Source organism: Lissotriton helveticus, chromosome 7 (assembly GCF_964261635.1).
Source record: "Lissotriton helveticus chromosome 7, aLisHel1.1, whole genome shotgun sequence".
NCBI classification, from domain to species: domain Eukaryota; kingdom Metazoa; phylum Chordata; class Amphibia; order Caudata; family Salamandridae; genus Lissotriton; species Lissotriton helveticus.
This window is the reverse complement of record NC_136068.1, coordinates 1,400,387,429-1,400,415,402: the sequence shown is the minus strand read 5'-3', so window position 1 is coordinate 1,400,415,402 and position 27,974 is coordinate 1,400,387,429.

Below are 27,974 nucleotides of genomic sequence, written 5' to 3'. Positions count from 1 at the left end.
ATCAGGGCCGTCTCCTCCACTCTGGCTGAGGCTGAGGGGTGTGTGTCTGGGCCGTCCGACCTATCTAGAGCAGGGTTTCAGATAAAATTAAAATCCCCTCCCCACAAGATATGTTCTTCAGCGTATGGTTGGGTCAAAGTCATCAGGTTAGTATAGAAGTCTGGGTGCTCAAAATTAGGACCATAGACATTTAAAAGAAAAAGTTCCAGTCCCTTCCGGCAGCACTTAGATATGCTAAATCTACCCTCTCTAACTGTTTCCAAGGGCATCAGTGTGATCGATGTCTTCGGATTCACACACGTCAAGACCCCCCTAGCGTAAGAAGTAAAGCCCGCAGCATGTACATTGCCCAGCAGCCCTTTAGTACATAAAATGGGGCTATCCGGGTGAAGGTGAGTCTCCTGCAGGAGGGCCACATCAACGTTGTGTCTGAAAAGGTAGCTCAGAATTTTACGGACCTTTCGGTGGGCATTAAGTCCGCGTACATTCCAAGTGAGCAGGACCATTGTGTCAAGAGCGCTATCAAGGTTAGCCGCCGTTGTATCTGTCATAGAAAATTATGTAGTTGAGAGGTAACAAGGATGTTCTCATCAGGACTATGTCATGCCAACGCTGCACATTATGAATTAATACAACAAGGAATACATCTAAAAACATTCCCAAAATGTGCCCAACCACGCTCGTGTCCGGCCAAATTTGCGGTGGCCTGCACTTTGTAACTGTAATCCCACACTAATGCAACACATAAAAGCAATCAGTGTAAGTGAGCATTGCAGCAATTCACAAGTCAACCCCCCCCCACCCCCTCCCATGCCTGCCCAACCCCAAATTGGTTGCGGTACCATCCCTCCCTCCCAAATAGAAACCCCACCCATTCTTATACAACAAAACACATCCCAGGTGTGGTTCACGCAGGGGTCGATGTAGCTCGCACAGCAATACGGGTGTAAGACCTTTAATGGCCACACTCCGCACCCCGCCACAAGAAATACTCGCAGCTGCGAAATAGTGCAGGAGAGCACAGCTCAGCAGGTCCTCAAGAGGTGCTAATATAGAGTGGACCTCAGCCCCGAACCAACCCAGAAAAAGTTCAAACCAAAAAGAGCATAGCGAATCAGCCATCACCCCCATCCGCACGTCAAGTTAAGGCTGAGGCAAAATAGTGTATGGAAGTCCCATCAATGTGTCCTTCTCCCTGTAAGGGAGCAGACCCTCGCCCTCCGCGCAAGGCAAGTAAGATGACCAATCACCAGGCGAGGCAGCGGGGGGCCACACATAGTGCCAGTAAAAGCATATCCCCTCACCCCAGTAATAGTAGACTATACGCAGCAGTTAGTGTCACCATGGCGTAGTCAGTCCTGTTCATCCATGGGGCCTCATGATGCCTCATCTAGGAGGTGTTGTTCCAGGTGATGCCTGGAACAACACCTCTCTTTCATCCAGTCTTTCAAAACTTTTTGTAAGGCCTTCGGGCTGGTGAAAATATGCGAGTGGCCCTGCTAGTTTACTCTCAGTTTTGCAGGGTATAACATGGCGTAATCTGTTCCGAGTTCACAAAGTTGTTTCTTCAAGGGGGCAAACAAACACCGTGTCTCCTGAATTTAACCTAGAAGTCTGGGAACAGTGATATTGTTGATCCCTCCAATCGTAGCGGATGTTTCTCGCGGGCTAGTTTAAGTGCAACATTTCTTTCCCTGTAGTTTAGCAGTTTCACTATGATCGGTCTGGGGGATGCACACGGCGCTGGTCTCGGGCAAGGAGAGCGGTGTGCCCTCTCCACCACAAACACACTTGAAAAAGAGGAATCGACCAGCAGTGTCTTCAGAAGTTTTTCTATGAAGAGCTCCATGTTCCCTGTAGATGTAGATTCCAGCAGGCCCATGATGAGGAGATTACAGTGCCTGGAACGGGCTTCCAGGTCCTCTGTTTTATCCTGTAAGACTTGGAGCAATCTACCCAGCTGTCTGTGCTCAGTATTGAGGACAGTTTGTGCTTCCTCTGCCTCTTTCAGTCTGCGTTCCGACATGTCAAGCCGTTCCGCATGTTTGTCCAGTCTTTCGGCCATGCGGTCTATTCGGTAAGTTGGGGCGTCCATCTTGGTGCCCAAAGAGGATATCCCGCCTTGTAGGTTTTTTCCATTGCCAACAGGAGCCCGCAGATGTCTTGGCGTAGGTCTTCCATGATCTGGAAGGGCCTCTAATAGCGGTCGCCCCCCACTGTCCTGCCGTCATTTATATATAGTGTCTTGCAGGCTGTAGGGAGTCCGCCGCACCCCTCTCAGGTAGCATAGTAATCGCAATATATGGCCGCAATAACCAGTCCTCGCGCGGTCAGCTCGCCGTGGTCAACAGGAGTCCGTGGGGGAATGCAGGGCAGTGCGCGGTCCTGCACCCCCCAACAGGAGAAGGCACTCAGAGCAATGTGCAGTTCTCGGCTGGGGGTCCGCAGAAACCAGCAGTTCGAGGGGGCCACTTCACGCGCCAGTTTGTTGCAAAGAAAGGTGGCAGAACTCCCCAGCGGGTCTCAGTGTTCTCTGGTGCTCACTCATCAGCATAGTTTTAGGCAACCAGGAGGCAATCAAGAGAGCACGGCCTCCACTCTCCCCCAAGCACCAGAACTCAAGCTGTTGCAGGGCTGTCCCGCTACCTCCTCCAGGCATCTGGTCGAGCCTCCATCGGCCACCAGGCACACGGGAGGCCGGCAAACATGGGCAGAGGCAGCAAAGTCACCACATCGTCCGGCCAGTCCCACCGCAAAGTGCAATTCTCGGCCGGGGGTCTGCAGAAGCCAGCAGTTCTAGGGAGGGGGGATTCACTCGCTGGATCACTGCAAAGAAAAACGGCAGAGCTCTCCAGCGGATCTCGATGTCCTCTGGGGCCCATTCACCAGTGTCGCTTCAGGCGTCCGGGTGGCAGCCAAGAGAGCACGGCCTCCACTCTCCTCCAAGCATCGGGTTCCAAGTTGTTGCAGGGCCGTCCCACTACTCCCTCCAGGCAGCCGGCCCGCCTCCGTCAGCCGCCTGGGGCACAGGAGGCCGGCGAACGCGTGCAGGAACAGCAAAGCCCCCACAGCGGCAGGCCAGTCCCACCGCTGCAAGGCCTCCGCAGTGGGACTGCCGCAAGGGCTGAACGCCACCTCCCAGGCCAGGGAAGGGGAAGGAGACAACCACACCACGGCAGGCTCCACGTGGTGTCAGCATCCAGGGCCATCCAGCCCGGAATCAGCTATGGGCTGTAGCTTCACTTAGGAGGCAGGTAGTCGAGTCGCTCTTTGTTCAGTCCTCGGCATGGTACCTCAGGGGGCCATGAATCACCATTCCACAGTGCAGATGATGCACAGCTGCAGGATATTACGCGGAAGATGTAGCGGGCTATCGGAGCTCTCGGCTCAAACGGCCATCTTGGTCACGAGTTAGCTCCCCCCCCGTCCAAATAATTTTATAGAGTAAGACATCCAAATTCAAATACATTTTGACAGACAATAAATAACTAATCCAGGCATCAAACCATCTTAACGTCAAACGTCCAGGAGCAGGAATGGGTTAATATTCTCATGGAGAAATCTAAACAGAAACAATCCCAAGATGTAGGTGACTGTCAATCACCACCAATGGACATGGTTCAGTCACCAGTGTATGAATTAGTCCCAATAAAAAATCATTTCCATTGAATAATAGAGGATATAATAAACATGATAAATTAAGGCAAAAGCGACAGAGCTCCTGGTCCGAATCCCACAAGCCACATTCACACATGATTCAGAATACTGGAGTACACATTAAGAGAAGCTTTAAGCTGATGTTGAGATCAATAGTCAAGTTCTGGACAGTTGGCAGGGATCAATCATAACCCCAATTTACAAAGGAGTAGATATAACTAGCCCTTCAAATTACAAGCTAATTGCCTTGGAGGATGTTGAAGCTAAATATTTTTCCTCACTAATCCTTGAAGATCTGGTCTACTGGTCAGGGGAATGCAATTTGATCGCAAAGAATCAAACAAGATTCATAAAGGGGATTGGAACTATCTCTAACTTTCTGTCAATCTCCCTGATAGCAGAAAAATGTAAGAACAAGAAACAGGATCTGTACCTGTGCTTCATAAACCTTAAAGCTGCATTTGACAGCGTGGACCGGAAACTACTGTGGGCAAAATTAAAAGCCTGGGACATACCGGAGAGAATTCTAAAGGGTCTACTGTTGTTTTATAGATACTTGGGTTCGAGTGAAGCTTGGAGATGGTGTTAGAATCTCTAGAAAAGTGTATACTACCACGGGCCTGAAACAGGGGTGCATGCTGACCCCGCACCTCTTTAATTTATTAATTTCAGACCTATCTGGAAAGCTCGATGGAATTAGTTCACACTGAATTTAGGTAAGCTGCAACTATCGCACCTTGCCTATGCAGACGACATTGTTCTCTTGAGTCTAACCAAGGTTGGTTTGACAAGGCTATTAATCGAACTCTCTGAATTTCTGTCCACAAATAAGCTGGAACTTAATACATCCTAAACCAAAACAATGCGTATTACAAACCGACTAGCCCCACAACATAACATCTGGCTAGTAGGCAAGTTATCATAAATGTAATTGTAATTTCAATTTATAACGCGGATTATCACCCAGAGGTCTCTAAGCGCTGTCAGAGGGTGTACCTGATCTAGAAGGAGGGAGAGGGGGGGAGGCTGCTAGGTCGTACCCCATGCTTCCAGGAAGAGCACGGTTTTGAGCTTCTTCCTGAATGGCAGGAGATTCACTTCCTTGCGTAGGCTCACTGGAAGGTTATTCAAGGCCAGGGGGATCGTGGCAGAGAACGCTCACCCGCCTATGGAGGATAGTTTGAAGTGGGGGCAGACCAGCAGGGTGGCCTCAGCTGACTGCAGTGTCCAGCTGGGGAAATAGAGGACAATGCGGTCCTTGATATAGCTTGGGGCTTGGCTGTATAGGGTTTTGTGTGTAATGCAGAGACCCTTAAATTTGATTCTCTGCCTGATTGGGAGCCAGTGGAGGTTGCGTAGCAATGGTGTGGTGAGCGTCCGTCTTGGTTTTTTAAAGATTAGTCTTGCTGCGTCGTTCATGACAGTTTGTAGCCTGGCCAACATTTGTTGAGGGAGGCCAGTGTACAAAGAGTTGCCATAGTCCAGACGCAACAAGATAATTGCTGAGACTGCCTTTCTGAGCGTGGCCAAGGTAAGGAGTGGAGCCTGTTTCCGCAGTTGTCTCAGGAGGCCAACACAAGTACCTACGACTGCCGAGACTTGTTGTGCCATAGAGAGTTTGGCATCAATTTGAATACCCAGGGTTCTCACGGCCACTGCTGGTTCAGGAAAAGACCCGAGTTCATTTGGCCAGAAGAGGTCATTCCTTTTTTTTTTTTTTTCTTCACCACGAAGTTTTGTTTTTAATCCCCTAGTGGCGAATATTGCAGATTCGTAATTAAAGACAGCAAGAAAGCTAGCTAACCACATTTGAAAGCTAGGGGGAAGATCATCCTTCCAGCGAGCAGACAAAATTAGTCTCAGTTCAGCTGTGCCTATAAATATTAATCTTTGTTCAGTTTTAGTTAAGTTTAACCTGCTATCGTATCCCAAAACATATAGGGTGTCAGATTCAGGAAGTTTATGGTGGAAAATTTTCTCCCAAAATGAAGCAATCATACTTTTTATGAGAAGAAGTTCGGGGCAGCTACTAAACATATAAGCTAATGTCACTGGGCCCTGTGAGCAGCGTGGGCATAAATCAGTCTCCCTTTTACCCCACGCGAATAATTTGGCGGGGGTAAAATATAGATCATATATTGTTTTATACAATTGTGCCCTTAAATTGCTAGCCATAAACAAATTATTGCTCATATCAAGCACTTTATCTATATCAATATCGGGGTTATTTAATTTCACCGCCCATTTAGTTTCTGTTTTCTCGATATCATTGTTAATATTTGTTAAAAGAATATCATAAAATGTTCCTATCCTAGTTTTTGAGGTAGTACATGCTTTAATTAGGTCATTCTTCTGGAGACTGATTAAGTCCCTTTTTTCCTTTAAATTTCGCATGAAGCTGAGCAAATTTGAGAAAGTCCCCTTCAGAAAGACCAAATTTTATTTTTAGATCTTGAAATGTAGTATGTAGGCCATTTACCCAAACATCTTTAACAGTTTTTATGCCCAATCTTTGCCATTTCTTAGCCGTATAATCAAAATCAAGTCCTGAGGTACTAATGGATTGGAATAGAGGTGTGTATCGGTTTATTTTGCCTATCTGCATATGTTTGAGTATCTGATTCCAAATTATCCAGGCGCTTTTAATAATTTCACCCTTAAATCGTTTATATTAGGTATTTTCAGTCTTTCTTATTAAAAGGCCATTGGCTTCTTGGCCAAGTACAAGTTCATAAATTGTAGGGATTGTGGTGTTAGTTGTTCCAAAAACAAACGGTGATTCATGAATCATTGGTTTTAGATGTTTTAAAAAAGCTGCCCAATGACACAGGATAATATTCGGTGCAGTAAGCCCACCTCTATTGAAAGGAATAGATAGATAGGAAAGTGACCGTCTGATTTTCCCATGTTGCCAAACAAATTTAGATGTGAGCTTGTTAATTGACATGATTATCTTAGGATCTACACTTAGAGGGATTGATCGGTAAAGATATAGGCATCTCGGTAAGATATTCATTTTCAAATAGTTCACCCTACCAATAATGGAAAGATATAAGCCATTTACCCTGTCCAAATCTGTCTTAATCTTATCTATGAGTGGATCAAAATTATTTTTAACTAGAATCTTGGTATTAGTAGACATGATCACTCCAAGATACGTAGCAGTTTTGGCTCTTCTTGTATCTAATCATACAGTATTATCGGTGCACAATACAATGGTTTTTCCACTATTCAAAGAATAACCCGAGTAGTTACCATATTGCAGGGAGAGCTGTTCGATTTCATGCAGCGCTTCTATCAGGTGAGATGTTAATACCGCGATGTCATCAGCGTATGCCAAAACTTTAGTTTCGTATTGATTACATAGAATTGACTTGATGTTATTATTTTCTAACAATTTTAGGATAAGGGGGTTAATATAAAGGGCGAAGAGTAGAGGTGAGCAGGGACACCCTTGTCTTGTACCTCTTGTAATGTTAATAAAGCCGGATTCTAACCCTGACAATGATATTCTTGCTTTAGGTTGATGATACATGGATTTTATAGATTTAAGAAAGTTAGGGCCGAAATTAAGACGTGCCATGGCAACCCACAAAAAGTTCCATGAAACACGATCAAAGGCTTTCCCAGCGTCAAGCAGGATCATAGACATCTGGCCCCCCGTGACAGACATGGCCTCAAATAGGGCAATAGACCAGGTGCCCAATGATCCCGCTGAGTCTGAGAGCCATCACCTTGGCATATAATTTGGAGTCCGAATTTATCAATGAGATTGGGCGATACGAAGTCAACTGCTCGGGCAATTTTCCTTTCTTACGAAATACTATAATACTAGCCTCATCCCAAGAACATGGGGGAATACCATTGTACTGAACACCCAAAAATAAATCCAATAGTAGGGGGCTTAATTGGAAACTTAGGGTTTTATAGATTTCAATTGGCAATTTGTCTGGGCCCGCTGCATACCAGAAGATAAAAGTGATAAAGCTACCTCAACTTCATCAAATGAGATCTCGGCTTCAAGTTCTTCTCTAGCCGTGTCGTCTATTAAACTGGTGGCTGCCGAATTATTAAGAAAGCCAGCCAGGAAGGTATCAATATCTTCTTCCGAAATAGTCAGTTCTTCAGAGTATAAGTTTTGATAATATCGTTGGAATTGTAAAATAATATCTGTCGGCTGGACATAAGTCCGTCCGCCGTCTACTATAGTGGTAATATTATTAGAAAAATTTTTTTGACGGGTTCGTAATGCCAATTGTTTACCTATTTTTTCCCCACTTTCGTAAGCTTTCTTTCTATAGGCTCTATAAGTTTGAGCGGCTTTTTGACTAAGATCAGTATTGAGTTCAGCTTTTAAAACCGCAACCTGAAGCCATTGATTATTGTCTTCTTTGCCCTGTTCAATCAAGGAGGTGTGTTCAAGTTCAGCTTTAGTCAGTTCAGACAGCTTTGCTTCGTGATAGTTTCTTGTTTTGGTTCGTGCGGCATATTGAAAACTGGAAATCTCTCCTCTTAAGGCAGATTTGTATGAGTCCCAAACTACATTTCTAGACGCACTAAACCGATTTATATTAAAAAACTCCTCAGTCCATGTTTTAATGTGTGAAATAAATTCAGTATTGGACAGTAATTTCATGTCAAATGACCAAGATCGTTGTTGAGTAAGAAGAGGAGTGATTATAACTGCAAGGATTAGTGCATTGTGGTCTGAAATTATTCTTGGAATTTTTTTTATATTTGAATGTGGAATAAGCGCTCCAGTAGCAAACATGTAATCGATTCAAACCTGTTTTTGATGCGGATGAGAGAAGTAGGTAAATCCTTGATCATATGAATTGTTGTGTAACCACATATCAGTTAAACCAAGATTAACTATAAGCCTCCTAACAGCTTTATATACTCTGGGTTTACGTCCTCGATATTTTGTTTTGGAGGAGATATTAAATAATGGTGGTATTAATGAGATATTAAAATCCCCACACAAAACTAACGGGCCTTGCCAAGTGGCTAATTCGATCTCTAACTCTTCAAAGATTGTGGAGTCATCTTGGTTTGAACCATATACAGTACAAATGGTTATACCACAAGCGAGTTTAGCAATAGCCCATCTACCATGAGGATCTGAAAGGTGTCGTAACCCTGATCCAAGATTGTTTTTTGCTAGTATTGCAACCCCCCTTATATTCAAGGATTGTGTAGAAACAGCCAATAGTTTGTACCCATTCATATTTAACCACGATTTTTTAATCCATGGCACATGGGTTTCTTGGAGACAAAGTACATCTACTGGGTTTAATTTAAGCAGCTCAGCCAAGCGTCTTCACTTATCCCCTGTTAATAGCCCTCCAACATTCCAAGTTTGGATACTTAATCTACCCATTATTTATAGGAAATGATTGTAGCATCGCCTCAAGTATATAGAACTTTATTATACAACAATGATCTAAATCTGTTACTGTTCTATTTGGTACCCTTTTAAGTGTTTCTTTAGCTGAAAAACCTGGTTCTTTTTTTTCCTTTTGTGTTTTCACCCCCCTAGGTGACCCTCCTGTGTCCCCCCTTAATAACCCCTCCACCCTTCCCTTGAGCCCCCCCCCATTAAGTAGGCAATCAGACTCACACAGAGTCTGGGTGATGTAGTCACAGCATAGTATCTAAGCTGCCACTTTATAAGGTATTTGAATCATAGAATTACGAAAAGAAAAGCATAGAGAGAGGAATAGGAGCATAATATAAATGATACGCTAACAGTGATAGGCACCGGTGGTAAAGCAAATATTAATACATATATAGCATCACCTAAGGATGTATTAAGCCATTAGTTAATTTATAACAGACAAGCGGCTTCTTTCATACAATTACTACATATTACAGAGAACAAGTACGGTTTCTATTTCATTCCTATTCTGAAGATTTTAAGAAATCTGATCTAGATAAGCCTTTGCTTTAAATTCTGACTGAAATTTTTTTGTAAGGCCACCATGTACAATTTTTAACTTTGCAGGGTTATTGAGATACGCTTGTGCGCCTTTATCTTGAAACGTTTTGATCAGAGATTGAAGCCACCAGCGTCTTTCCACAGTAACGTGGCAGAGGTCTGGTCTAGAAAAATATGAAAAGTCATTATACTGTACTTTGTGGTCAGGCCTAGCTTTATCGGCAACAATCTGTCGTACCAAAAAATTCCCAAAATAAACCAAAATAGCTCTGGGATATACCCCCGGTTTCGTAGGGATATTAAATGGCATCCGGTGGGCTCGTTGAATCTCTGCATTCAAGTTCCAATCTTTGAGGGCTGGAAGGGACTCTTCTAGCAGAATGCTCGGGTATCGCCCCCCTCAAGTTTCTCCGGGATGCCTAAAATACGGAGGTTGTTCCGACGTTGCCGGTTTTCAAACTCCTCCAGCTTCCACTTAATATCAACAAGCTCGGCATCTTGGAGTTTGGCACGCTCAGCATTCAGAATAGTTTCCTTCTCGTTTGTCACAACCCTGGCCTCCATCTCAGTGACTCTTTCACCTATCAGAGTACATGATTTAGAGAGTTTTCTAACTACTCCTTGCATTTTACGGAGTGCGGCTCGGGATCTCTTACTATCTTGAGCAGTCACTTCTCTATGAGCCGCTATGGCCTGCAAAATAGTCTCTCTGGCTCTGATTGTATTGATATTTGAGTCTTGCTCATCTGTGCTTTCACCATAGGAACTGAGCGGTGGTTCAGACTCAGATTCTACATCTACTGAGCCCTCCAGAGAGTCAGTTTCATCCGACCACTCCTCCTGAATATTTAATCCATTCTCATCAGAGAAAGAGTAAAATTCACTAGGCTCCTTCTCCTTCTCTTCAAGTAAATGAATCTTTAAAGAAGAACTTTCACCTGTTGCTATTTGACATAATGGCTGGCTCCCATCCAGTAAATCTGCGCCCTCACAGTTGGCAGTCTGTTGTACAGGGGATGCGATCGAAAGTTCAGAAAGTGTTGTATGGAGCCTAATAGGAGAGAGTTGGCTGGGTTGGGCAATCCCTGATGGGGTTGAATCTATTTGAACCCCCAAAACATTTTCTCCAGCCCCTGAAAAAGACATACAATGTCGCACTGGCTCTAAGACCTGATTTGGACTAATCGGGATCCCCAATATATCAGAAAGAGGAATCTGAGCTGTCTCTTCAGTGTTACTTACAATTTCGATGTCCACTGAGGGAGGTTGTAGTTCAAGAGTTGCACAAGTTTCTGGGAGTGAGATTTCAGAGGACTGTCCCATTTCCACGGTGGTGATGGTAGATGATAAGGTAGGAGTTTCTTTTGTCATATTTTTCTTCTTGGAGCCACTCAGAAGTCCTTTCTTAAGAAATAGATCCAAAACCGTGCCACCAGTTGAATTTAGTTTCCTACGAGCAGCATGGAGATCTTGTCTTGCTGTAAGGTCTGATATAGCTTGCTGGTTTCGCGTCTTGGATTTCCCGGAGCTAGTTGGTAAACGTGTTCCTTCATCTTCATCTAGCAGCTCCTCGATTTGTTCATGCTGCTGGCATTCGGCTTCCTTGCGAAGAATCCTGGCTACCTTAGCAACCCGTGCTCTAGTTGCTGCGGCAGATGCCGAAGTCTTTGGCGGCATATTTTTAGCCAAACCCGAGTCAATGTAGGATATTTTCTTCACTCTCCGCGGTTTTATTGTTTGAGTCATGGGAACCGCTCCACCAAATCCCGCTATAGCTAGTTCAGTGTTGCATTCAGTAAAGGAGTCCGCTGCAACAATGTTTCCACAATCAGCGAAGTCGAAGCGAGGCTGATTCGGCAGCAAGATCGGAGACCGCAGGTGAGCCCCGCCCAGGAGCACCAAGCGCGAGAAGCAAGCCGCAGCCGAGACCGGGAGCGTTGGAAAGAATGCTCGCGGCACCGCGGCGAAGCAGAGCAGGGCTCCCGGGACACTGGAGGGCTGGAGCCGCTCGCATGGGTCGTAAACTTCGAAGAGAAGCATAGAAATTCCTCCCGGCTCGAGCAATTCAATGGCGGTAAGCTACCCAGTTAGCAGTCAGCAGAAAGTTATCGCAATCCTTCAATCGGTCAGTTTTATGCGGTGCTGCTTTCACGGTCTACGGACAGACCGCCATCTTGCCCCTCGACAGAAGAGGTCATTCCAAGGACTGGAGGCAGTGGTAACTGCCAGGACCTCTGTTTTATCATGGTTTATTTTTAAAGAGTTGGCTGACACCCAGTTAACCGTGAATTTTAATATATTTTGCATTCTTATATATGCAGTTGGAGCGCTGTTGATTTGGATAATGATTTGAGCATCGTTGGCATAGTTGTAGATCCGGCACTCCATCTGGTTCAGCACAGAGATCAAGAGCTGTAGATAGGCATTGGAAAGGAGGGGTGAAAGTGCTGAGCCTTGGGGAACTCCACATGAGAGAGCTGCTGGGTTGGATACCAGATTTGCCAGTTGAAGTCTCTGAGAACGATTTTTTAGGAATGAGGTTAACAAGGCATGGGCTGGATAATGTATCCAGCCACATGTATTTGGGATAATATATAGATGACAAGTTATCCCTTCATGATCATAAAAACTACACGACTCAGCGAGCGGGGACCTTAACATTTGCATTCAGGTCATTGGCAAAGGAATTGGGGGGGCCATCATTAAGGTTGCTCCTGTCGACCAGATTCGCCAAAGTACTGCCAACCTTATGTTATGCTAGCGCCACTATGAATGAGAAAGACTCGGAAATTCTTAATAATTTAATAACAAGTACTTATAAAAAGGTTCTACAGCTCCCCATTACTGCCTCACCAGCGCAAATGCACCTAGAATTTGGGCTAATAAATGAAACATTGTGTAGACTTTATACATACATAAAGGTGTGGTACCGGATAAAACAAAACACAGAGGAAAATATCCTCAATTAATCATTATGGCTGGAACTAGAAAAGGGAAAAAATCGCCGGCCAACCAATTTTTGGACTACGCGCTTAAGGCAACTTGTACTATTGCTCTCTGGAATAAAGACATGCCTTTTCCAACATTCAAGCTGGCACTAAATAAAGCTGCAAAATTCCATTTGCTGCTAGTTAACAAAAGCATCTTTTCTCAAAGATCTCACTTGTGGACAGTGATCAATAACTACAAAATCTTCACACAAGCAGCCTACCTAGATTCTACTTTCCTAATTCATATAAAAAGACAAGTAATGGCATTGTGGTTTGGGAAGTTCCCAACTGTGGCGGATGCGCTGCACTGGTATCATTCGGAGAAAATAGAATGCCGTCTTTGCAACCAGCTTTCCTAAGGAGAGCGTTCTTGGATAGAGGAATAAACTTGTGTAGAACTGCTATCATTGGAGGACTGGACCCAACTGATCCCCAAATGAATTTTAAATTGATAACGTTTTTACACTTTCATAAACAAGCACTGAAAGCAGAAGCACTTTAAAGACCTAATTTTGACAGGGGACGACTGCTATTCCCATTTGCTATTGTACAGAGTAGGAGACATTACAGGCGGTTAGCTTCGATTATCTGATTTAACAAAGTAGATCTCCCTTTAGTTGTACTTTCAATACAATATGTTAGTATGTTACAAAGATTCTTACAGATGTAACTATAGGGCCAGAAAGGAAGTAAGTAATACCCTGACGTTGATACTGTTTACTTCAATTATATTCATTTTAATGGTATCACCGTATGTCAGCAAGCAAAGCAAGGAAGTAAGAGCAATATTGATGCGCCTTACATGCTGATTTTATATTGCTGTTTGCACGCTTTATGATGATTTTTATATTGTAAAAATGTAACTTGTTTTACATTTTTGAGTGAAGGAAATTGTTGCATGTAGCATTGTTATGGTTTTAACTAACTAAACTAATAATAATAATAATAATTTTGCCATCCACAATAAATCTGACACATGTACAACACTCAAGAAGAGTTTTTGAAGGTGTACATTTTGCACAAAGTCTATGATGATGTGTTTCGAATATGAATCTGTGGAAAAGGATACCACCTGACTACCAAAGGATTGCTTTCAGTAGACACATGTCTGCCTAAACAACAACTATACATACAAAATACTATTTCATTCATGTTAAAAATGACTGATTTGCATGATGTATTACTCCTTCACAAACGTGCAAGTGAGCCAGTGTGTTATTTGGAAAAAATTATGATAGGCATTCAATTTTTGGAAATACAGGAATGTGTACACATTGGTGACAGAGTAACACATACCCAAAACCATTTTTCAAAGTCCTTTGTAATGTCCAGATGATAAATCAATGATGGAGAAAAATGTAATCCTTAAAAGTACATTTGCAGATGGAATTTTCCATATATGTTGAAGTATCACATCTGAAAAACTCAAAATCAAGCCTAAATCATCACTAGTTAGGAAAATGTAGAAAGGCATACACGTGTTATCTGTTGCATATTGTGATTTGCATGTGAATCTTTGATGTAAAAACGTATATATCAATCAGTGTATGTAACTTGTACAGTGATGTTGTATCATTTTTTGCTGAGGCAGCATATTTTGCACAAAATTTTGACAATGGTAAAACAAACTTGAAATTACTGGAGATTTTTAGGAGTCAAATGTGAAAATGTTTTTCCTCTGTACTAAAGTAAATTAGAAATGTATCAAGCCCTATGTATAAGTTATGCTGTAGAGGTCATTTGTAAGTCCCCTATAAACATATTTATTAATTTCTTCTACAGCTAAGGTATATACATAATGTGTTATACATTGATAAGCTACTTCAGTACTGAATCAATACATTATTTTTTACATTTGATATATTGAAGTAAGCGTTATCATTGTGAAATGCCCAAACAAAGGAAATAGGCTTTAATTTTTTACAAATAGTGGAACAACATTGCAGTATTTGTTGACACATACTGATTCATAGTTTACTTTTTGTTTTTTGGCATTGTAGACATACTATACAAAGGTATTTTTGGTTTATCTCTTTTTTGGTCACATAAGTTCATCATTACAAACAACAAAGCCCAACAATTCAGAGGTGTTAAATAGTTTCTGGAGAAAATTGAAAATGGGTAAGAGATAGGATCATAAATGATATAGGAGATGTCACAAGAAATTACAAAACTGTGACCAAATAGTTTCCAAACATGATCCCTACCTGCATGAGATATTGATAATAAAGAAGAAAAGTTTGAGAGCCTTGAAGCATGTAAAATCTGAAAAATTGAAAATGTTTAGAAATGACAGGTCATGATCAGTTCAATTTACACAGATACAATAAAACTATGGGGTGCCTGGTCTGCACTGACTAGATTACCCTTCATGAGCTAGTTCCCCTTAGAAAGAAGAGCCCAACACTGCAATCTGTTGCCATTTTTATATTTCTTTCCTTTATTTTTAAAATGAGAGATGTATCTAATGATTTTAATAAATCAAGATTATTAACGTCAAAAAGTTTGTCCTGGCATTAATTTTCATTTGCAATTTTTTGATTCCTAACAATGTTTATGACTACAATGCGAAGTATTTATTTTTAATTTCCATTATGGCAGGAGATACAACAGATTTTTGAAATGTCTACTTTGTTAAGTGCATACACTGGTTAAAATAGTCTGTGATGGTAATTTGATTTTAGGTGCAAGCATTGGGCATTATAATAGACACTTGCACCAACAAAAAGTAGAGCCTAAGCAGTCAGTATCCCACCTGAGGAAAGACAGGACAGGCCAAGGAAAGACAGGAGGGTCAAAAAAGGGGGCTGGGCTTAATGGGGAAACAGATGGGTCTTTAACGCTCTTCGGAAGGTCAAACAATTGTCCGTGCTCCGGATATGAGATGGGAGATCATTCCAGAGCTTTGCAGCCAAAACGTGAAACAAGCGACCACCAGCACGGGCCCTCTTCACACGTGGTTTTAAGACCAAATATTTGCCTGTAGAGCGCAGATGACGCGAGGGAGTGTAGATCGAGGGCAAGCCAGATATTATACCAGAAGTAGGACGTGGAATATCGGCACAACGGTCTTTCATCCATCGACCTGCCAGCATCTAAATAGAGTGGGCAGACTGTCTAGTAGGGGGACGGGGAATATTTCAGCAAAGCAAAGTAGGAACCATTGCCGCCAAGATTTAAATCAGGCCTTAGACTGCTTGTTAAATTCCCTTAATGTGTCTTTTTTTAATAAAGTGGGCCCTTAATTGAGGATTTTGTTATATGGATTATGTTAGGGCAGCTTGTTATGATGTATTTAGATGCCTTTACTAACAAGCATGTATTTTTGACTTTTCTTTGATTGGTATACCAAATTAAGAATGTCTGTTTTTAAAAGTGTGGTTTTTATTACTGTGTAATGTCTATTTCATGTGCTTTTATGGTCTTGTACTGACCAAATAAAGAATTTACTGACTGACTGAAGTGATGACTTCAGTATTGTGTTATTGTTCTATAGTTAGTGAAGTTGATGATTTGTATGCAATTTTATTGGTCTGTCTTTTTTAAGTTATATGTTAACTTTTTTTTATAACTATATACTAATTTCTGTATTCTTTTTTACGTCAAGCATTTTCCTTGCTATTGCTTAATTGAGATGTCATCAGTGATATCATCAGTGATGTCACTGATCATGTCATGAGTGATGTAATATGTGAGGTCATAAGCAGTGCATTGTGGGGGTGGGTAAGTTATAGTTAGCTCAAGTAACTATAACCGCTGAATTTCACTGGTTTTGTACAAGTGAAATCTGAGCCTAACTATAACATCCCTGTATCCTTTGCTTTTTTTAATGAATTTCTAAAAAAAAAAAATATTTCCTAACTATAACATCCATGTAACCTTTGATGTTTTAACAGAATTTCTAAGGTTTTTTGATTTGTATTTCCTTAAATGTAACCACTAAATGTTTACAGTGAGTGTGTGAGTGCGTGCATGAGTGACTCAGTAAGTCTGTGAGGCGGCATTAGAGTGTCTGAGTGGGTTTGTCACTGGGTGTGTGAATGTCTAAGTAGGTCTATGAGTGGGTGGGTGAGCATCTAAGTGGGTCTATGAGTAAGTGTGTGAATGTGTGAATGAGTCTGTCATGGTTATGTGAGTCTCAGAGTGGGTCTGTGAATGGGTCCATAAGTGTCTGAGTGGGTCTGGGACTGAGTGAGAGAGTCTCTGAGTGGGTCTGTGAATGGTAAGTAGCCCTGGGCATAAAATTCCATTCCACTTGCATAATTTGCTGAATTACTGCAACTCTGTTTTCCGGGCAGAGAACGCAGTGTTACAGATAAACTCTGCAATTCACAAAGGATTAGATTTTCTTGTGCCATAGGTGAGTGTGACTGAGCACAAGCAACACTGGCCGCAACTTGTAGTGCATCAGTAGGCCTGGGTCCTATGCAGAGTTGTTACAAAAGGAGGGGTGGCCACTGATGACGTCTCAGCAGTCTGACTGTTGGATACTTACTTGTCGCAACAATGGGGGTTCAAGGCCCCCAGCGACCCTCAGTAGCCAAGGGGATGTCATCCCTCAACCAGTAGTGCACCAGGATCTCCCTGTGCATTGTGGTTGAAAAAGGGGACAGTGTCTCGGACAATGTCTTAGCAATCCCGTTGTGGTGAACTTGTCACAACAATTGGGGTTCTTGGGCCTCAATGACCCTCAACAGCCAAGGGGACTTCATTCCCCAACCAGTAGAGTGCCAGGAGGCCACAGTGCATAGTATTTGAGAAAGGGGGAAGGTCCTCCGACCAGGTCTCAACAATCCTACTGTGGGGGACTTACTTGTAAAAACAATAGGCTTTCTTGGCCCCCAATCACCCTCAGCAGCCATGGGAACTTCATCTCCCAACAAGCAGTACATCAAGAGGCCCCTGTGCAGAGTTGATGAGAAAGGGTGCGGCCCTCCAACCACATCCCAGCAATCCAGCTGTGAGGGATTTACGTCTGGCAAAACAGGGGTTCTTGGCCATCGAAAACCCTCAGCAGCCAAGGGGACTTCATCCCTCAACCGGTAGTAAACTAGGAAGCACCTGTGCAGAGTGGTTGAGAAAGGGGGCTGGGCCTCCAATGTTTCAGCAATTCTGACCTTTATTTTGCCTCTTTCTGCTCATTTCTGACCTTTATCATGCCTCTTTCTGTTTCATTCTCACCTTTACTCACTTTTCTGCTTGTTTCTCTCCTTTGTTTGCCTCTTTCTGCTCACTGATGTTTATTTGGCCTCTTTCTGCTTGTTTCTACATTTATCATTCCTCTTACAGTACTCATTATTGACCTCTATTCTACCTACATCTTTCTGCTTGTTTCTCACCTATATCCTGCTTCTTTCTGGTCATTGCTGACCTTTACTTTGCCTCTTTCTGCTCATTTCTGACCCTTATTCTCCCTCTTTCTGCTAGGTTCTTACCTTTATCTTGCCTCTTTCTGCTCATTGCTGACCTTTATTCTGACACTTTCTGCTCGTTTCAGACCTTTATTCTGCCTCTTGCTGTTTGTTTACAACCTCTATTTGGCCTTTCTGCTCATTCCTGACCTTCATTCTGCCTTTTTCCCCTCATTTCTCACTCTTATTCTGCTTCTGTCTGCTAATTTCTTACCTTGTTTTGCCTCTCGCTGCTCGTTTCTGCCCTGTATGTTGTCACTTTCAGTTAGTTTCTGACCTTTAATCAGCCCCTTTCTGCTCGTTTCGCATCTTTTATTATGCCTCTTTCTGATCATTGCTGACCTCTGTTCTGACCTTTATTTTGGCTCTTTGTGCTCATTTCTCGCATTTATTTGGCTCTTCTGCTAATTTCTGACCTTGATTCTGCCTCTTTCTGCTCATTTCTTACCTTTATCTTGCCTCTTTCTGACCTTTATTTAGCTTCTTTCTCCTTGTTTTTGACATTCATTTATCTTCATTCTGCTCTTCCTCAGGACAGCCAATCAGATCTCGGCATCTTCCTGCACGAGCTCTTTATTTTTTGCAATATCATCTTGGCCCCAGTTATCACAAACTGTGTTTTGTAAAATGTCTCAACAACTTCTGAACAGATTTATGCAAAATAAGAAAAATCAGAATCTGTGAAACCAAATCTACATTTCTGCCATATTTGGAATAATTCAGTTCAGCAGTTCTAACTGTACCGGTGCTGACAAGTCCTATGGGAATTAAGATTGGAAAACACATTTTTTGAGCCCTCTTTTTCTCTGCTGCCGCTTGATGGATCAACCCAAAACGTTCCATGCACAACAAGTACCACTTTTTTGGGGAAAGTTGTGTGAAGATTCATCAAACAGTGCCAAGGATACAAGTAAAGCGGTACCAAAAGGTATGATGGACGGAGCATTTGAGTAAATCAAACACTCACCCCCAGTCAACTGATCTGGGTATAATCCATCACCATTCTTTAGCTCACTCCGCCACCCCAGTTCAGACCTGGCCATATGCAAATAAGTCTGACCCTGTGCCTCATGGGAACAATCCAGCAAGAACTGCCAAGCCATGTCTTCCCTGGACAGGAAACAAGCATCCTGTTACCGGTTTCGGGTTCGTAACCCTCATCAGCCAGACTATCTTGAATCCAGTGGCAGAGTGAGAAAGGGACCCACTTCTGGGCATACCATGCCAACTCAGGGCGAACAAAGCGATACCAAAGGGGATGATGGACCGAGCGTTTGAGCAAATCAAACACTCACCCTCAGTCAACTGATCTGGGTTTAATCCATCATCATTCTTTAGCTCACTCCACCACCCCAGTTTAGACATTGCCATATACAAATCAGTCTAATCCTGTGCCTCATGGTAACAGTCCAGCCCGAACTGCCAAGCTAGGTCTTCCGTGGACTGGAAACAAGCATCTTGGGACCAGTTTCAGATTCATAACCCTCATCAGCCAGGCTATCTTGAACACAGTGGCAGAATGAGCAAGGGACCCACGTCTGGGCATACCCTGCCAACTCAGGGCGAACAAAGCAATACCAAAGGGGATGAAGGATGGAGCGTTTGAGCAAATCAAACACTTACCCCCAGTCAAATGATATGGGTTGAATCCATCATCATTCTTTAGCTCACTCCACCACCCCAGTTCAGACATGGCCATATGCAAATCAGTCTGACCCTGTGCCTCAAGGGAACAGCCCAGCCCGAACTGCCAAGCCATGCCTTCCCTGGACTGGAAACAAGCATCCTGGGACCGGTTTCGGGTTCATATTCCTCATCAGCCAGGCTATCTTGAATCCAGTGGCAGAGTGAGCAAGGGACCCATGTCTGGGCATACCCTGCCAACTCAGGGCAAACAAAGCGATAGCAAAGGGGATGATGGAAGGAGCGTTTGAGCAAATAAAACACACACCCACTGTCAACTCATCTGGGTTTAATCCATCATCATTCTTTAGCTCACTCCACCACCCCAGTTCAAACATAGCCAAATGCAAATCAGTCTGACCCTGTCCTCATGGGAACATTTGTCACCCCGAGTGAGATGGGAATGCTCAGACATGAGTCCCGTTCTCTCCATGCCACTATAATCAAGCTATCTTGGCTGAAGAGGGGTGAAACACCAATACCGTTCCTAGGATGCTTGTTTCCAGTCCAGGGAAGACCTGGCATGGCTGTTTGGACTGGACTGTTCCCATTGGGCGCAGGGTGAAGACTGATTTGCATATGGCTTGGTCCGAACTGGAATGGCATGGTAAGCAAAAAAATGATGGATTTAGGCCCAGATCTCTATACTGGGGAGAATGTATGACATTGTTCTGCATTCTGTCCATCAATAGTTCTTTTTGCATTTGTCACCCTGAGTGGGATGGTATGCTCAGACGTGAGTCCAGTGCTTTCCATGCCACTGGAATCAAGCTATCCTGGCTGAAGAGGGGTGAAAACCTGAAACTGGTCCTAGGATGCTTGTTTCCAGTCCAGGGAAGAACTGGCCTGGCAGTTCAGGCTGGACTGTTCCCATTCGGCGCAGTGTCAAGACTGATTTATATATGGCTGGGTCCAAACTGGAATGGCATGGGGAGCAAAAAATCTATGGATTTAGGCCCAGATCTCTGTACTGGGGAGAATGTATGATATTGTTTTGCATTCTGTGCATCAATAGTTCTATTTGAATCTGTCACTCCGAGTGGGACATGTATGCTCAGACTTGAGTCCCGTGCTCTCCATGTAACTAGAATAAAGCTAGTGTGGCTGAAGAGGGGTGAAACCCGAAACTGGTCCTAGGATGCTTGATTCCAGTCCAGGGAAGACCTGGCCTGGCAGGTCGGGCTGGACTGTTGCCTTTGAAAACAGGGTCAAGACTGATTTGCATATGGCTGGATCCAAACTGGAATGCCTTTATTAACCAAAAAAACGATGGATTTAGGCCCAGATCTCTGTATTGGGGTGAATGTATGACATTGTTCTGCATTCTGTCCATCAATAATTCTTTTTGCATTTGTAACCCCGAGAAGGACGGGTATGCTCAGACGTGAGTCCCGTGCTCTCCATTCCAGTGGAACCAAGCTATCCTAGCTGAAGAGGGGTGAAACCCCAAAACCGGCCCTAGGACGCTTGTTTCCAGTCCAGGGAAGACCTGGCCTGGCAGTTCGGGCTGCACTGTTCCGATTGGGCGCAGGGTCAAGGCTGATTTTCATATGGCTGGGTCCAAACTGGAATGTTCATGGTGAGCACAAAAATGATGGATTTAGGCCCAGATCTCTGTACTGGGGTGAATGTATGGCAATGTTCTGCAGTCTGTCCATCAATAGTTCTTTTTCCGTTTGTCACCCCGAGTGGGACGGGTATGCTCAGACGTGAGTCCCGTGCTCTCCATGCCACTGGAATCAAGCTATTCTGGCTGAAGCGGGATGAAACCCCGAAACCGGTCCTAGGATGCTTGTTTCCAGTCCAAGGAAGAACTGGCCTGGCAGTTCAGGCTGGACTGTTCACATTGGGCGCAGGGTCAAGACTGATTTGCATATGGCTGGGTCCAAACTGGAATGGCATGGTGAGCAAAAAAATGATGTTTTTAGGCCCAGATCTCTGTACTGGGGTGAATGTATGAGATTGTTCTGCATTCTGTTCTTCAAAAGTTCTTTTTGTATTTTTCACCCCGAGTAGGACGGGTATGCTCAGACGTGAGTCCCGTGCTCTCCATGCCACTGGAATCAAGCTATCCTGGCTGAAGAGGGGTGAAACCCCAAAACCGGTCCTAGGATGATTGTTTTCAGTCCAGGGAAGACCTGGCCTGGCAGTTTGGGTTGCACTGTTCCGATTGGGCGCAGGGTCAAGACTGATTTGCATATGGCTGGGTCCAAACTGGAATGGCGAGCAACATTTTTTTTTATTTAGGCCCAGACCTCTGTACTGGGGTGAATATATGACATTGTTCTACATTCTGTCCTTCAAAATTTCTCTTTGTATTTTTCACCCCAAGTGGGACGGGTATGCTCAGACGTGAATCCTGTGCTCTCCAAGCCACTGGAATAAAGCTATCCTGGCTGAAGAGGGGTGAAACCGGTCCTAGGATGCTTGTTACCAGTCCAGGGAAGACCTGGCCTGGCAGTTCGGGCTGGATTGTTCCCATTGGGTGTAGAGTCAAGACTGATTTGCATATGGCTGGTTCCAAACTCTAATGGCATGGTGAGAAAAAAAACGATGGATTTAAGCCCAGATCGCTGTACTTGGGTGCATGTAGAACATTCTTCTGCATTCTCTCCATCAATAGTTCTTTTTGCATGTATCACCCCGAGTGGGACGGGTATGCTCAGACGTCATTCTCATGCTCTTCATGACACTGGAACCAAGCTATCCTGGCTGAAGAGGGATAAAACCCCGAAACCAGTTCTAGGATGCTTGTTTCCTGACCAGGGAAGACCTGATCTGGCATAGTGTGCAGGGTCAAAACTGATTTGCATATGGCTGGGTCCAAACTGGAATGGGGAGCAAAAAACAATGGATTTAGGCCCAGATCTCTGTACTGGGGTGAATATATGACATTATTCTGCATTCTGTCCATCAATAGTTCTTTTTGCATTTTTCACCCCGAGTGGGACGGGTATGCTCAGACGTGAGTCCCGTGCTCTCCATGCCACTGGATTCAAGCTATCCTGGCTGAAGAGCGGTGAAACCCCGAAACCGGTCCTGGGATGCTAGTTTCCAGTACATGAAAGACCTGGCCTGGCAGTACAGGCTGGACTGTTCCCATTGGGCGCAGGGTCAAGACTGATTTGCATATGGCTTGGTCCAAACTGGAATGGCATGGTGAACAAAAAAACAATGGATTTAGGACCAGATCTCTTTACTGGGGTGAATGTATGACATTGTTCTGCATTCTGTATATCAATAGTTCTTTTCGCATTGGTCACTCCAAGTGGGACGGGTATGCTCAGACGTGAGTCCTGTGCTCTCCATGCCACTGGATTCAAGCTATCCTGGCTGAAGAGCGGTGAAACCCTGAAACCGGTCCTAGGTTGCTTGTTTCCAGTTCAGTGAAGACCTTGCCGGGCAGTTCTGACTGGACTGTTCCCATTGGGCGCAGGGTCAAGACTCATTTGCACATGGCTGGGTCCAAACTGTAATGGCATGGTGAGCAAAAAAACGATAGGTTTAGGTCCAGATCTCTGTTCTGGGGTGAATGTATGACATTGTTCTGCATTATATCCATCAATAGTTCTTTTTGCAAAGATATAGGCAAGTCAGAAAATGCTTTTCCAATGGAAACATTTTCCTGACTATAACTACCTACTGGCCTAACTGCCTTGGCGTAATGCGAATTATGCGGTATTAAGGGTACAACTGAATGAGCAGTTTTCTGTTGTGAATATAGTAAGTGTGGGATTTCAGAGACTCGCAAATTTAGTTCACCTGCCACAAGGCAGGAGTATGTTTCTGAATCTGTCATACTCCCTCCTCCCGCCACAATGGATTGTGGTGCATATAGTGTGCCATGCAAATGATACGGACATCTTCTATGCTCACCTCAAGAATAACAGGGAACAATTGAACATATATCTATGGTGTATCACATAGGAGGTGAGTGATGTGTTTAACTAGAGCTAAATTATATTGCTCATACCTAAAAATAAAGAATAATCAAAAGGAAATATATGTGGTACATAAATATGCATGCTATCACCAGTTACTGGTTACATATCAATACAGAAATATAAAACTACCCTGGTACCCTCTAGGGCATGTCAAGCTTGGTATGACAAAGACAGGGCTTATAGTGCGCGAGTCATAGTCATCCCCTGGTAGGTTAGTTCAAAATTTAAAGTTAGTCAATGAATGTGTTAAACAAAATATAAAGCATCCAAAATATATGTCATCCCCATGTTGGATAAGTCTTCTGAAGGGGTTCACAGGTGTGTCTCCTTGCAATTAAGCCTAGGTGGAGCAGGCATAGTACCTTTAGGAGAAGCTGCACAGAGTTGGAAAAGAACTCTGTGCAACTTTATTCCGCTCTGCTACACGCCCTACACGCTCCCAAATTAATCTAAAGTGATAAAAAAGACACTTACCTGCCGTGGCTGCTCCTCCTTGCCATGACCGCTCTCCTTTCTCGTCCCCACCATCCTTCTTCTTAGATAACCCCTACATTGTATATCTTGCTTGTGTGCATGCTCATGCACAAGACGTACAAGTAGGGGTTATCAGAGAAGAAGGATCGCGAGGAGGAGGAAGGAGAAAGGCCATGGTGAGGAGGAGGCAGCCACGGCAGGTAAGCGCCTTTTTATTACTATTAATTACTTTGCGAGGGTGGAGGGGTCAGGTAACTACCCTCCGCCATGTAGTCGTAGTTTTGCCTAAACTCTGTGTTTGCAACGGAACACGGAGTAGGTAAAACTATGTAAAGAAACAATAGGTCTCCCAGGAGGGTTGGTTGTATCTTTGTGAATTTTCAGAAGTTAATACACAATCAGCTCCAAGGGGTATTCACAGTGTAACAATTTGAAATCATCCCATTCAATGAGGCCTCGATCTCTCCATTCTCTCAGCATATCACCATAAATGACATTGGACTCATTAAGTGCATTTCCAGAAAAATCTCATACAGTTCTTATCATTCAGTTCACAATGCTATTCCCTTAATACTGGTCTCTAGACAATATCAAAACATTCCCATCTCTTAACAATGTTTTTACACTTTGTAAATATTGATTGCTAATCTGTCAGCTTTAGATAGCTTATCTGAATGTCATATCTTTTTCTTCGCTATTTTCTTGAGATCCTAGATGACCATTGTCTCAAAAGTTTCAATGGTATCGCATTAAGGGTTGGGGTGAATGCAGATTTTATTTAAAGGTGTTGGGGCAGTACTTCCCCAAATTACTTCCCATATGAGACAAATTAAGGGATTTATCACCTGTGGTCTTACTATTTAGGTCCAATTCAGCTATCTTGAACAGAACATCAACGCTACTTTTACTCAGATTACTCAGGCCCTGTTTATACAGAGCCACAGTTTACACATTGCTCCATAAAAAAACTATTTATGTAATTTCAACCTTCTGGTAAAATGATATAAGTCAATTCAACTTTGGGCATAATCAACAACATTTGTGGGACATAATGACAAATCAACTATAAAACATTTAGGGCCATATTATCAAGAAAGGGCGATACATTATCGCCGTTTTTATCGTCAGGAAACTGCCGCTAAAGCGGCGATAATGGGCTTGATAATATGCCCTTGTGAATTCCCATAAAAGCCCAGGTTCTGGTGTTAACCTCGGCTTCTATGGGAATTCACACGGGCATATTATCAAGCCCATTATCGCCGCTTTAGCTGCAGTTTCCTGCCGATAAAAGCGGCGATTATGTTTCGCCCTTTCTTGATAATATGGCACTTAGTTCAATATCAGTTAAAATGTGGGTAGATACATTTAGGACATTGGTTGTCCCTACCATTATTATTCTTTTTTTTGGCCCCTTGTTGTTGCTCCTGTGTGGGGTGTTACTTTGGATGAAACTTCTTCTACTGATGTATTTGCACCTCTGCCTCTTGCTGTTCCTCTTACTTTTTGTCTATCCTTCTTCTAGTGTTGTTCATTTTTGTCTTGGTATATTAATCAAAGTTCTACCCAAAAAAAGTACTGGTTTGTTTGTATTCGCATCTGGATTGCCTGTTGCCCCATCTTCCGAGACATCACTCTCACTGAGTTCACTCTCCCTATCTTGATTGTCCATATTTATGGATGCCAGATTTTGTGATGGGTTCACATTTCTCCTCAAATTTTCATATCTCCTTTAAAAATTTGAAACTCACCCCGCCTGGTAGTCCCTTTGTTCTATCACACATTTTCTTTGCTTTTTTCATTGAATCTCTTCTTCCAATTGATTTACCTTATCAAAGATATATGTGTATATATTATATATTTACTAAAAAATCTAAAGGTTACACGGATGTTATAATTAGGAATTATCATTTAAAAAAACCTTAGAGATTCACTGAAAATACCTCAGGTTTCAGGGACGTTATAGTTAGGCTGACATTTCACTTGTACAAAACCTATGAAATTCAGATGTTATAGTTAGCTGAGTTAACTATAACTTGCACCTCCGCAATGCACTGCTGATTACATCACATATTACATCACTCATGACATGATAAGTGACATAACTGATGAGATCACTGATGACATCTCACATGACATCACTGATGACATCAGCCACATAATTTGTGATGCACCTGGAGAAGCGTGGCTCAGTGGTTAGAGGTGGCAGACCCGGAAGCTGAGATCAGCCGTGGACCAGAGTTCGATTCCCCGCCTCGGCGGGTCTCGGGCTCAAAATTCCACGGACTCGACAATTCTCGCTCCGGTGCCTACTCGACTCACGGGGTCACACTCTGCGACTCTGGGCAATAGCTTGCTTAATCTCCACTACGGCCCCTCGCAGCGGGATGCCTGGCTTTCACCTTGTGGATACCCTGCCGGGGTATCTCACCGGGGAATACCAGGACGGGTTCCCTAAGCAAGCGCCTTGATACCTTCGGGTGATACGTGCGCTATATAAGTCGCAATACATTTACATTTACATTTACCTGCTCATACTCCAATATAACCTTTAATATACCCACTCCAAATTTCAGAATACCATTTCCAAAAGTGATTTCTGCCCCGTGGACCCCATTCCCGGGGATGGGCCTTTGTTTTTTTTCCTTTTCAAAGGGGAGGGGGCAGTGCAGCTCCCCACCCCAGGCCAATTTCATCCCCGGGAACCCCATCCTCTGGGGCCAGGCCTATAGGTTTTTAATACCATGAAGTTGGTGACCGTGGGGGAGCCTCAAGTCCCCTGCAGTCTCTATCGGCTTCCCGCCTCTGTAACTGGTAACCGGCGTTGCTTTTGGGCAGAGGGAGCTGCATACATGGCTCCCCCTCTGCCCAAAATTAATTCTGCTCTGCTCCATGGACGCAAGAGCATATTTCCTGCTTTCGCTTCCATGAAGCGGAACAGAGTTTGCTATGACTTGGCAGGAGCAGCCATAGCAAACTGCAATGTTCTGCAGGTAGGTACCCCAGGACATTGCTGGGTAGCGGGGCCCAGGGCCATTCAAGGCCCAACAAGGGACTGCCGCGTGGCCCCCCTCCAAAAATATTTAAGCCCCAGGGAGGGCCGGGGGGCTGTGTGGGGGGGGTTTAAGCATCCCAAATATTATTTTTGAAAATAGCCCCAGGGAGGTGGTGGTCCCTGCGGCTCGGTGGGTTGGCTGGAGCTACCCCGTGCACCTTTTGAATTCTAACCCGGGGAGGTGAGGGTCACGTAGCCCCCACATATAAGATAATTAGCCCCAGGGAAGTGGTGGTCCCCGAGGCTTTATGGAAAGCAAGAGCCCCCCAAACATTTCTTTTGAAAATAAAGCCCCAAGGAGGTGAGGGTCCCTGCAGCTGCGGGGTCTGTGTAGCTCCCTTGCATTCAATCTATAAGCCCCGGGGAGTTGTCGGTCCTCAGGCATTAAGTGGCCCCCCATCTTATAATTTTTGATTGCCTCAGGACCTGGGCCACCCGGGGAATTAAAGAAAAAAATCGCAAAAGCCCCCGCTTCGTTTAAAAACAAAAATTGCCCCGATTAGCAGATCCAGCGTGAATCTTGCCAAAACTTTGTTTTTTAAATGTTTTTTTGGCAGGGACCCACTGAGCTGGCCTAGGGGTCAGGGTGGTTCTACCCTGACCCCTTTTCTTGATTTTTAAACATTTTTCATCTTTTTTCATGTGACTTGGTTCAATCGAGTAACAAGATGGCTGGCAACATTTTCTGGTTTGAAGTGTTTGCAGCCAATCAGATTGCAAGCACAAGATCTGGATGGTTCACGGATCCTCTGCATCCCTAGTTGTATTTCTCAGAAAAGGTTATATTTCTCATGAACTACTGAATGGATTTACACCACTTAACAA